The 13,799-nt window shown below is 38.6% G+C and overlaps 1 pseudogene; it reads right to left on the reverse strand.

Annotated features, from left to right (window-relative positions):
* Window positions 1–3,083: 3,083 nt before the first annotated feature.
* Window positions 3,084–4,394, reverse strand: LOC143594114 (scarecrow-like protein 18 pseudogene; annotated as a pseudogene).
* Window positions 4,395–13,799: the final 9,405 nt, after the last annotated feature.

The following is a 13,799-nucleotide window of genomic DNA, read 5'->3' on the forward strand; positions in this document are numbered from 1 at the left end:
TATAATAATTTTAATTATGAAATTGGCATTGAAAATGTCAAATGGGTAGGAATCTGCGGCGCCAGAAATGCATAGGGAATGTTGCAGGAAATGATTTTTGACGAGCGAATTTGAGGTTATGTTTGCCACAAATATGCAGCGAATGCAGTTTCCTACGAATTGTGAAGAAACAGTGCATCACAAACTGCAGTAATTTCAAGTAATGCAATTACTTTGACAGGCAAAGTTGTCTACCAAAAATCATATGCAATTTGTTTAAATGGTAGCCATACCAACCTTAGAAGCCATTTACTTGTTAAAACCATATTATGATAGCATATTTGAACTTCTTGAAATTAAAATGAAAAAAAAAACACAAAAAATTAAATAAAGACAATAACTATAACTCCTCCATGCAATTACATGCATTGACTTTTGAAAGAAATGGTTAAATTAGAGAAAAGACATGACATATTTGGTTGGATATGGTTTCTAATTTGATCAATGAGTTGACTTGTTTTGAGTTTTCATGTCTTCTACCTGGTTGACTTCCTTCAATCTTGATATGTCACAATTAACCAAACTTAAGTTCATGATTACATTTCAATAATAACCTGATCTCATTTATTGTTTATGTTAAAATTTATGAATTAATTAAATCAAAAGAAATTGTACATCATTAACATGAAAATAATTAGTTTAAATGTATTTTTGTGTGTAAATCATTATAATGTTGAAATGCATGGCCAGCCATTAAGTATAAATTTTTTGACCGATCCGTTGGTAGGAAGAAGATCGATACTCAGACTAGGTGACATTTTGGTCTTTGAATGGATGAGAGGTAAACACGAAGCTGTTGCATTCCTGAAAAGAGTTTAATGGGTCGTACGATGTGGAAGAACCATAGCTTTGTTTTTAGTTGGATCAGTTTTGTCATTTAAAAGTGTTGCGGCCCAGCTTTTAATTTGCCCGATTACCTACCTCTCTATTTTAATTGGGTCCTTAATTAATATAAGAGCATGTACAACACTCTGTTTGTGGAAAGGACGAACGGAGAGGGAGGTGGTGGAGGCGATGTGGAGGACCAGCTAGGTTTGTGGGGAAGGACCTTGCAACGGACGTTATGTGGGCAAAAAAAAAGTGGGGCCATCATCTCTCTCTCTCACACACACACTCAGGTATATATACATATTACAAATACAAAACAAATACAAATATAATTTTTTAATGGGGTTTGTGAATGTTTGGTGTTATGAAAGAAAGTGTGTTTTTAAGAAAAATTTATAATCCGATGTGACGTCTTTTGAAGTTCTAGCATTGCTGATGCTCTAGCCATATGAACATGTTAACCTTTTATGTCTTGATATTATATTATGTATTATATGTATGGTGATGCTCTAAAAGTATTAGCGGTGAGATGTCGTTGCTATTTAGTCACTGTTATTGAGTTAATACGATGAAACCCTAGCCGCTAGATCCTACCTCGGTTCAACAGTCAAATCTGCCTGAAAGAGCATTGATGGCGACATTCAGGGTGTCGCCACTAATGACCCGTTTTTCTTGCACTCATTTGGCTCCCTCTTAATTAGTTGTACGTACATATCATATTTCTACAATCATTAAACAACAATCGCTACTAGGTAGCAACACATGTTATTATGGAGGCAATTTATTTCATTCATGCCTAATTACATTGATAAGGAAATAAACTGCAATTACTACTGGTAGGGCTGTTATTTTTACCCGAAATCCAAAACCTAACCCGAAAAAACCTTACCTGAACCCGAACTAACCCGACCCGAAAAATCCGAACCCGAAAAAAGACTAACCCGAACCCGAACCGAAGTAATTCGGATTGGTTATCGGGTTTGATTTATAAGTTTCGGGTCAACCCGGAAAACCCGAATAAACTTTTAGTTTTGAAATTAAATATAATTTTAGGTATAATAGACTTAGTCTTAGTCACTAAATTTATCAGAATATGAGCCTAATCGAATGTTGTCATTCCAACTATTATGGATCGATTGTTTATTGTTAATTTATGTTTTCCGTTTATTACTAATAGCAACCATAATCGAACACCAAATCACGTCTGATTGAAGACGATTATGGTTCGAGTTAGCTACTTAGTTTTACTCTTCTTTTGAATTGTTTTATGACTTTATCAAGTTATGTTGGTTTATTATTTGATTATTTGCGTTACGAGCAAAGAAGAATATGTTGTTTTAATTTTAGCATTGAAGTTTTTAAATTTTTTTTGTTTTTTGTTTCATTTTCTAGGATACTCGAAACCCGATTAACCCAACCCGAAAAAACCCGAACCCGAAAAACCCGTGAGAGATTTGGGTTGTGTTTCAGGTTAAGATTTAAAACTTTGAAACTCGAAGAACCCGACCCAAAAAACCCGAAACCCGAAAAACCAACCCGAAAAACACCCCTAACTACTGGACACCACATGAATTAAACTTATTTGCATAATACGCTGTTAATTAATTGTGAAGTTCTCCTTTCATCCATAACAACTTTCTGAATTGCGACTGTGATATTTAAGACGGGTAATATTGTTTATGTTCCATAACAAAATGACGTGATACTAATCAATCAAACAATTAGGCTTGTAAACAAATTGAACAAACACGAATATGGGCATGCTGTTCGTTCATTTAACTTTAAACGAGCACGAGCGCTTAATCGATCACATATTCCTTGTTCATGTTCGTTTATTTAAAAAATGAACGCGCTCGTGTTTGTTTGTGTTCGTTTGTTTAAAATATAAACGAATAGTTCACGAACATAAATGAACATAACTTAACAAAGATAAACAAACATAAATAAACATATACAAACAAATGTAAATAAACACAAACAAACTTAGACGAACATATATAAACACTTAAATAAACACAAATACAAATGAATAAATATAAAACTATTTAGTAGATGACTTTTCCAGATAATATTTATTTATTATTAATATGTAAACAAACATAAACAAACGTTCACAAACATCATGTTCGTTCATTTAATTAAACGAACTTCCTGCCGAACAGTTCAATTGATGAACGTTCGGTTCATTCATAGGCCTACTAACAACGATTAATCGATCAACGCCATGAAGAAACCAAGTAAAGAGGCTGATTCCGCCACCCCAAGAATAAACAATCATCAACAACCCGAACATCATAACCTTCACAAGGATAATGAAGCCTCAACAACAATTTAGCCTGTGTAAGAGCACAACCACTTAATGGAACCTTAAGGAAACCAGCACTCATCATCATCACCTCCCAGGACCGACAACGCTCGTGTCTCAATGTCCTACAATCTCCCTCCTCGGCCACTATATCCGCGACCTCTCTCCCAAACCACACTTGCTCCATCTCCATTCTCTCACGGCTGGTTGCCGGTAGTGTCGCTTCTAACGACTCAAAAACCGCTGTGTAATAGTTTAAGGCTTCATTAAACCTTGATAAAAATATTGGGTGGTTGTGGTTTGCTTCTTGTTCAGACAATGTAACCACTGCAGGGTTCATGGACTTGATTTTGTTGAGTAGTAAGCAAAGCTTAAGCCGGTTCGTCAACTGGTGGTGTAGGTACATCACACAGTTGACGGCTAGGGTTTCGTTAGGGCGGATTAGCACCCCAGAGAGGTGGTCAACGAGGTGGTCAACGGAGGTGTTTGCGAGCAAAATTGTGTGGATTTGGAAGGTGAGGCCAAGTGAATGTGCAAATTTGGATAGGCGGTGACCGGTTTGATGGAGGATGGTTAAATTTGTGCCGGTGGCGGTTATTCGAAAAGATGGAGGCGGGTACTGGTCCGCGAGGGGTTGCATTAAGGGCGGCCATTGGACGCCATGCATGATATCGAAATCGATAATGTGAATGTGTTGTGGTTGATGGTTAGTTTGATGCATGGCTTCTAAGATGGCTTGGTTTGTAGTGAGGTGAATAAATCTTATAAATGGAGTTATTTGGTTTAGGGTTAAATAAGATGAGTAGAGAATATTAATAATATTATTGTCCGTCAGATAATGTGTCTGACGGGGGTTAAAATTCCTGAACTGGGAAGTGGCGGTTGACTGGAGAATAAGGTCATCAATCAGGTCATCATATTGATTACTTTTGTATATGATTTTGAGGCGAAGTTCGAGAGTTTTAGTGAAATAGTGGATTATTCTGTCGGATGAGTCGCCGTAAGCGGACGAGTGGGAGGAGAGGACCGGGATGAGGCGGCTGGCGGCTGAGAGGTCGGAGCGGGAGATCTGTTCGGCCGTGATGAGGAGGAGTTGTCGGACGTGGCGCTTTTCGACTGGCAGCAAAAGGTGGAGATGTGGTGGCAAAGGAGGAGGTTGATCCACTTGTAAATGTTTATAACTTTCTTCTTGATGAGATGATGAAGCTGCAAATATTTGCATGCTATTCATTTTTTACTTTATGATCATGTAGAACCCTAAAATATAAAGACAATGTGACTGTGTTAGATGCTGGCAACTAAAACACCTGAAGGAAAATAATGAGCTCACAACATACACACACATATACATACTAGGTTTTAGCCCCATGTTACGGGGGTTTTATTTAGGTTTTTGTTTTTAATTGTTTTGTTATTTTTATATTTTGTAATGATTGTTATATTTTTTAACGTAGCTTTGTTTTAATTCAATACGTATATAGTAGTTTGTTACGTTAATTATATTTATTTAACGTTAGGGCTCTTTCAATTGAGATGTGTAGGTTTCTTAGATTTTTAACGAACCAACATTAACGAACACGAATATGCTGATTTTTTAAAGCGGACAAACATGAACACAAATATTTGTCTTATGAAAAATGGGCGGTTAATGTAGGTTACGATAATGGTTGATGCATGAGAGGGGAGGTTGACGATATATATATATATATATATATATATATATATATATATATATATATATATATATATAGGATCATGATCATGTGAGAACTTTTTGAGAATTGAGAACTGTGACAACCATTTTGGACCACAAAAAACCCCAAAAATTAAAAAAATCATAAAACAAAAAAAAAAACACAAAAATAAAAAAAGTAAAAAAACCGAAGTTCTTATTTATCATCCCGGTTTCTAAAAAAAACGTAAAAAAAAAGTTCTCGGTTTTGCTAAATTATACATATACATATATATATATATAATATGTACATATATGTACACACATTTTTTTTTCTATACACATATGTATAATTTAAGGTAAATGATAATGTACATATGTGTACATTATATAACTAGAGATTAAATGAAAGTATACATATGTGTATAGGTATAATACGAATTAAAAAGAAAAAAAAATCGGTTTTTTTTATTATACATATATGTATAATATGTACAAACATGTTTTTTCCTATACACATATGTATAATTTAAGGTAAACGATAATGTACATAAGTGTATATTACGTAACTAGAGATTAAATGAAAGTATACATATGTGTATAGGTATAATACGAATTAAAAAGAAAAAAAAATCGGTTTTTTTTAATGAAATCGGAATGAAAAATAAGAATTTTGGTTTTTTTTTACTTTTTTAAAATTTTCGGTTTTTTTTGTTTTATAATTTTTTTAGAGGTTTTTTTAGTGGTCCAAAATGGTTCTCAAAGTTCTTAATTTGCCAATGGTTCTCTTAAGATCCTTACCCTATATATATATACACACACACATACATACATTAAATTAACTTGTAGTTCTCATTAATACAAAATCTATTCTTACAAACTTTTTTTCTAAGTTCGTGTTATAGATACACCACCTCATTTTTATTTCATATCATTAAAATGGCTATTTTAACAGAAAAGTTTACTTTGAAAATTATTGGTTAGAGCTGTTGTTTGAACAATATCTGGATGACCATTTTTAATAAGGTCAAACTTTGAAATTTATTGTTTAGCCAATTTGGATGGCTGATCTAGCCATAAATGGTACAACTTTGAAGTTTTTTTGATCAAAACATCGTCCGACCTCTATCTGGATGCCGTTTAAAACAGTGAGAGATTAGATGTTAGACGATGCTTATATATTTCCTAAAAAAATTTTCTTAATTAAGGGGCTTAAATTAATGTAAGGCCCCGAACCCGGTAGCCTTACTTTAGCGTCGGATTTACTCATAAACACAGTTCTTACAAATCAGAGTTCATTAAAACTTTCGCGGAATATAAAAACTTTCATGAAACGTTACAACAATCCAAAACTTGCCTTATTTAAACATTCTTGTCTTTCAAAATAAACGTCAATTACATTAAAACATCTTGAGTCTTCAAATGCCAGTCTCCTATTCGCCCACTATGTGCCCGCTCAAGCTAGTTGTCTCATTCTACTCACCTGCGTGCATACTAAAAGTCAGCTACGCTGTGTGAGTTCTAGTTAATCGGACGCCATACAATACATACACATACATACATATCCGAAGATACATATCTATACCTAACTAGTTACCCTTCTGTTCTACATACATACTTACTACCATACATACATACATATCTACAATCACTAACCTCAGTCTACCGAGAGTACGTTCATAGTCCGCCGTCTATACCTGTACTCAAGGTCGTGAACACGTAAAAGGTCCGCAGTCCTTACCTATGTTCACCATTTATGGTACGTGCAAGGTCCGCAGTCCTTCCCTATACCATCCTACATCCACAACACGTACAAGGTCCACAGTCCTTCCCTATGTTGCAACCTAAACCATAGCACGTACGAGGTCCGCAGTCCTCCCATATGCTACCACAATACAAATACAGCACGTATAAGGTCCACAGTCCTTTCCTATGCTGATGCCTATCTATAATACGTATAAGGTCCGCAGTCCTTATCTACGTTGTCGTCTATTATCTGTAACACGTATAAGGCCCACCGTCCCTATCTACGTTTACATCTATCATATACTTTACGTATAAGGCCCGCAGTCCTTAACTACGTTGTCGTCTATTATCTGTAACACGTATAAGGCCCACCGTCCCTATCTACGTTTACATCTATCATCTACATTACGTATAAGGCCCGCAGTCCTTAACTACGCCATCACCAGCCGAGTCTATGTCCGACAAAAGCTAGAGGGATTTGCCATCCTAACTTACTATGTCGAACGTAGAACTCACATACCATTCGTGTACCTGTATACACATACTTCACATATACAATAATTACATTATAGCATAAGAACACTCTAGGCGTTCTTTACATCATTCATTTAACAACCATACCTCTTGTCGATACGTGCAATATCCGAAGATCGTTCACGCCCCGACAAGTATTCATTTGTAATGTTCATACATCTTCGATATATAATATTCGTACCTTTATTTTTGACCTGACAGTACGCGCAATATCCGAAGATTGTTCGCGTACCGACAAGCAATCATTCATATCCATCACATATATCACATATGGCATACACTTATCACTTAGGATAAATGTATTAACAACACATCGAGTATGCACACAGCCCCGAAAACATAACACATAAATGGGGCTAGAAACTCACCTGAATCCTGTTACGCTCTCCGTTAATCGTTATTCCCTTCTTGAGCTGTGCACGGCTAACTGTATAATATTTACATGTATCAATTAACTACTACTACTCATGTTGTATTTCTATCTTTATACAACCCACAACGAACGGGGGTCCGGGGGCAGCGCCCCTGGCAGCAGGGTCTAGGGGCGGCAGCCCTTAGCAGGGTCCAAGGGGCAGAGCCCTGGCTGGGGTCGAGCTGCCAGGTCAGCTTGGAAAAATTTTATTTACATTAACTGTCTTAACACATTTTCCATTAGGTTTTTAATTTATTTTCTAATCGAACTTGACTTTAGGCGAAGTTAAACCTTAGGCGAACTTAGCTTTAGGCGAAGTTAAACCTTATGCGAACTTAGCTTTAGGCGAAGTTACCAGCTAGGCGAACTTGGCCGTAGGCGAAGTTAAGCTTTGAAGGCGAAGTTAAGCTTTGAAGGCGAAGTTACCAGTTTGCAAGCGAAGTTGCCCAGTTCAGCTACGGGTTTGGTTTTTATCAAGCATTTTGGCGATTTTAATACCCTTGTTATGGTTCGACATCACCCACTAACGTTCCCTAACCATTTCGTTCGTATATATATCCCATGTATACTATAAAGCTTGGATCTTTAAGCTTAAGGACATTCAATAAAACATAAACTTTAAAGGTCAAGAACATACCTTTTGTGCTCGTTTGGATCTCGTTTAACTTGTTTAATCACAACTAATCGTTTACTCTCTCTCGGATCTTGCTCGTTTCTCTCCCTCGGCCGCCGGCCGTATATGGCGGTGTGTGGTGTGTGTGTTTTGGAGTGTGTAGAGATTATGATGGAAATGAAATGAGGGTTTAGGGTTTTAGGTTGGTTTAGGGGATATTTATATCCCTTAAAGCCCATGGACCTAAAGCCCATTCTCATTTAACCCATCTCAATTAATCTAAATCCATGATCCGTTCTTTACTCGATATTAATTAATTAATAACGCGGAAATCACTAAACGTAACTTTCTTTATTCAACATTATAAATTTTAGGATGTTACAATTAATCTATTTCCTCTGAACTTTTATATATTCCTTGGTAATTTAATTTTCACTGTTGCATTTACTTTCATTTTCTCTTATTTTCCCTTTATTTATAATTTTCTCATCATTTCTCAAAATTTACATGAAGGTGCAAGTATGTTCATAGCTCTTTAACATTAATTCCATATCTCTAGCTTATAATTGAATATCTTATGATAGTTTGAAGAACATGCATGTATAGGTGAACAACATATGCCAGCCGTTTGTTAGTCACTTAATAAAGAGGTTACATCAGAAACCGTTAAAAAAATTTATGTTTGGTTAACTTAAAATACAGTTCTTAATGGTTCATAAACCTCTTAATTATAGATAAGTTTTAAAAACATGTTAATTGATTCAGAGGCTAACCTTTAACTGTTAGTAAGACTCTCAACTTATGTAAGTTGACATGCATTAACAAAAATTAATCCGAATTCCCAAACTCACTTAGCTATCCCATCATTTATTAAATATTGCGTTCGTGTATTGTATTGTATAGATCAGTTCCTAACTAAATGTTATTTGTTTTATTTGCCATTACTCATTTTACCCTAGTCCACATCCATGTCTTTTCTCCATCAATGAATAAATTATGCATTTGTGAATATGTACTACACCACATGCTTACACAACATACAATTACATACGTAATCTCTTGTTTCATTTTCTAGTTCTTATCAATACAAAGTGTTTGCTTAAAGACACAACTTGTTTAAAAAATACATATTCATACTAAAAAAAATGTTATAAAATTTATCCTTGCTTAGTTGCTTTAGATATTTGGTTTGTATGTTTTTTTCTTGGAATATATTGTAGTAGAAAACTGAATTTCACCGGCGCTACAATTGACAATTATCGAAACACCAAAAACAAGTCTTAAAAAACGACAAAAAAAGTATAAAAATATATAATCATTCATCAGTAGTTATTCATGGATTGCCTAAACCAGACATAGAGACTTTCACTGACAAATTATAGAGGGAATAGCTACCAACGCGATGAAGAACAACTTTTGTCGTTGATCACTGGAACTATTTGTCAATGGACGAACCTTCGCTAAATTGCCACTAATCTACTATATACAAGATTTTAGATGATCCCTAGCTCATGCTTTTTAATCGTTTGTCATTGTGGAAATAAATTTGTGATGAGATTTCCGTTAGTAATCCATCTAGAAAGGTTGCTATAAATGGTAATGAACTTCAAACTTTTTCCGTTCAATGGCTCTAAATACTCTGGTTTTTCCGTTCAATAGGTTCTCAACCTTTTGTGATGAGAACCTATTTTGTGATAACTAATTTGTTAAAACCAATGGTCTTCGTAATAAATGTGCCTGAAAGAGCTTACATATGTACCTCATTTCAACATCCTCGGTGGAATGTGTGTACTAGGAATTAGATGTTCTTGAAATGGGTTTAACATATGCGAAAATTGGTGTTCTTGGATTACAACTAGGTTTATTAACACATGACAAGAACCATTTAGGCCTAGTTAGTATGTGAAATTATAGTCTAATATGTCATAACTCATATATGACTTGTTTTAACCTAATGCGACTTACAACATCATAAAACAACATATTAAAACATGAGAAATCTTATTAAGGCCTAGTTTGTGGATTTATAATATCAAACATATGTCATTAACACCTTAATAACTTGTGATAACCTAATGCCGCTATAAAGTAAAAATAATAACTTATTAATACAATGACAACACCCATTAAGGCGCAATTAGTGAGCTTAAAGTCTATCATGTCACTGACGCCTAAATGGCGTTATGACATAATATGATCTTTTATATGCTAAAGCAACGCATTAACACATAATGTCATAACACAACCCGACTAACTTGTTATAACCTAATGCGACTGAAGAAGTAGGTCCCAGCAGAGCACAGTTGGACCCGCAGGACTCACCTCAAAGAGGGACGTCTGCGCAGTTGAACCCGCAAGACTCACCTTCAACAGGGACGTCTGCGCAAAGGCTAAACTCGCAAGACTCACCTTGAAGAGAGACGTCTGCGCAGAAACCAACTGGATCCGCAGGACCCACCATGCTCAGAGACGTGACGTCCTTACGCGCAGTACGCAAGCTGTTCCCGCAGGTGAAGCCTCCCAATGGTCGACGTACTCCGCCTGTTCCCGCAGCAACGGATACTAGCCATCAGGGAAGGCTACCCGCGCAGCAAGGCTACACGCACAAGGCACTTAACTCTTAAATAATTCAGTAATGTCACCTGAAGGAATGAGCAAGCCGGGAATACTCCCGCCCAAAGCCGGGAAAACTCCCGCCCAAATGAGCCAGTCCGTACGCTACTGGAGGATCTTTTGTACTGTACCTGACGAGGTATGGACAAAAGATCTGACCAAAGCTGCGACAGCTCACTGACAACAGTACAACGAGCATCATGCTCTATTACTTAATGTCACTATCAGCCGCTGCCTACTCACCAACCTGTCGTAGCACGTGCATAGCCTGCAGTTGGTGGAAAAGGAATAGTACACAGCCGGCCTGGTCACTATCAGCCGCTGCCTACCCACCAACCACCAGCATGGCATGTGCGTAGCCCACAGTTGGCAGAACATGAATACTATTCAGCCGGCTGTACCTTCTTGGAAACCTACCTTCGGCTATAAATACTCCAACACCTTTGAATGGTATTATTATCTTATATCTCCATATATTATCTTATCTTCTATAGCAATCTCTTAATATACACCTATATTCAAGAGCAATCTAGTCTGATTCTCACGCCGGAGGGTGGTCACAAGGAGGAACCCCCCTTTCTCAGTGACGAGCTCACGGTGTCTGTTTTGCAGGTCATCAGAAGAACCATCTTTGCCGGACCTAACCCCTCGTGGGAAACATCTATTTAACCCCCAGATTATCCGTAATCTGCCCGGGGTCGATTAGTGTTTCTTCATTGGCGCCATCCGTGCATAAAAGCTAGAACTAATTCTCAGTTTTTCTCAAAACTTCTGGAAAGATGGTTAACGTTACTCCGGTCCCAATGCCAGGGAGTAACCAAGAAACCCCGGTAACCACAACCCCAGCTACTGGGAGGAACACCGGCGAGTACACACGTTTTACGAACACTACCCCCGGTTACCCAAGCCGGGGCAAGTGCAGTAAATTTTACGAACACTACCCCGGCTACCCAAGCCGGGGCAAGTGCAGTAAACAATCATCCCCTAGGATTCATTAATACCCAGGCGGAAAGACAACATACGAGGCTCCCCCGCCAAACACTTGAACAAGTTAAAGCGTGGGCGGAAGCACGTCAGAGGGAATTCCAAGCTGAGTTGGATGAACGCTTACGTTCACTCCAACAGGCTGACGAATTCGGAAGCACTCGACAACAGCTCAACATGAGCAGTGAGTGCGAGTATTCGGACGATGATCGGGAGGAATCCGACACCGACGCAAACCCTCGCCATAGGGCGAAAGGGAAGCGTAAGGAAACGGACTTCCAACCGAGAAGGAATTTTGGAGATACTTTGAAACCAAAAAACGCGGGTAGAAACCCACGTGACTTCTCCAAAGCTTTTAGGCCAACTGTTGCAAATGCGGGAACGTCCAAGTTTGCAAGGGACATTGCGGAAGCAATCGCCCCGAAGAGTGCCAAGCAGATGCCCAACATCGGCACTTATGATGGTATATCCGACCCAGACAATCATTTGAACAGATTCAAAGCGGGGGCAACCGTCAGCAACTGGACGGAACCCACGTGGTGTTATATGTTCCAGACGACGCTGGTTGGAGCAGCCAGAGCGTGGTTCGACCGTCTACCAGTCCACCACATCTACGATTGGGCAGACTTCCAACAGAAGTTCAGCCAACACTTCAGTCAACAAAGAAAGTACACTGAAGAGCAATGGACAATCCTCAACGGCATCCGAGAGGAAGATGAGTCTTTACTAGACTTCATCACGCGCTTCAATTCAAAGAAGCTAAGTCTGGGCAGTATTAGCGAAGATCTTGTTCGCGCTGCTTTCATCCAGGGCGCGAAAGACCCAGAGCTCATCCGCACCTTAACGGGTAAAGATGGCATGCCATCCACATGGGATGCCATCATGACAGCAGCTAAACGCTTCGCGGAAACGGAAAAGCAACTGGGTAGAGATCTTCCCCAGAGCACAAACCTCTACACCCAGAAAACAAGAGAAAACAATGTCCTTACCGCCCGACTAAACAAAAAGAGGAAGCTAGGTATTTGGCAGTCAAGGGTAAAATTTGACACCTCATCCGGCTCGCACCCTCGGTTAGGCGGAAATGATAACATGCGGTTGTCGAACCGGAACTCCAGATGGACGCCACTCACCAAAACCGTCACCGAAATATTTGACACCGAGAGGCTCCCATGGCCAAAGGCTCCAATAATCCGAGAGCGTCACAAACGCTGATCAGAGCAAATTCTGTGACTTCCACAGGACAAAAGGCCACACCACCGACGAATGCATAGACTTGAAGGACATCATCGAGACATTCGTCAGAGATGGGGAACTCGCAACACCTCGTGGCGTAAAGGCTGAGCAGGCCAACGCGTGTAGAACCCCAGTTGGGGAAAACACGGACGAAACTGCAGCTACAATGTTGGAGACTACATACTGCGTAAACAACGAGATTCCGAACCAAGTGCATATCGGCTCGATGGCACTCCCATCCAAACAACATGGAAGGGAGCTCAATTACACAGTCTGCATGTAGATCAATTCCAAACTTGTAAAAGAAAAGGCCCAGAGCCACTTCTAATGGAAATGATTCTCCTTATCACATTGACGCTGATGATCTTACATTTATACTTATGAACTTTCCACACTGATATGCCGGTCTTCACCTCATACATAAGTGGGGAAGTAAGTCGTTGCGTGTGGAAGGCGGCAAAACCCGCATAAACACAAAAAACGGCCAACCTTCACGCAGGTCAGTTATAGGTAAAGTTGGGTCATCCCACTAAATGAAAGTGCCGGTCCTACCCGCACAAATCATGATAGAGGAAACCGAACTAACCTATTGACAACCGCGCGTCGAACGGTTAATTTATTCAAAACACTGATATGCCGGTCTTCACCGCAGACATAAGTGGGGAAGTAAGTCGTTGCGTGTGGAAGGCGGCAAAACCCGCACAAACACAAAAAACGGCCAACCTTCACGCATGTCAGTTATAGGTAAAGTTCAGTCATCCCACTAAATGAAAGTGCCGGTCCTAACCGCACAAATCATGATAGAGGAAACCGAACTAAC

Source organism: Bidens hawaiensis, unplaced genomic scaffold, assembly GCF_021521415.1.
Source record: "Bidens hawaiensis isolate Kalapana, Puna unplaced genomic scaffold, B.hawaiensis_p1.1 tig00043092_1, whole genome shotgun sequence".
NCBI lineage: Eukaryota > Viridiplantae > Streptophyta > Magnoliopsida > Asterales > Asteraceae > Bidens > Bidens hawaiensis.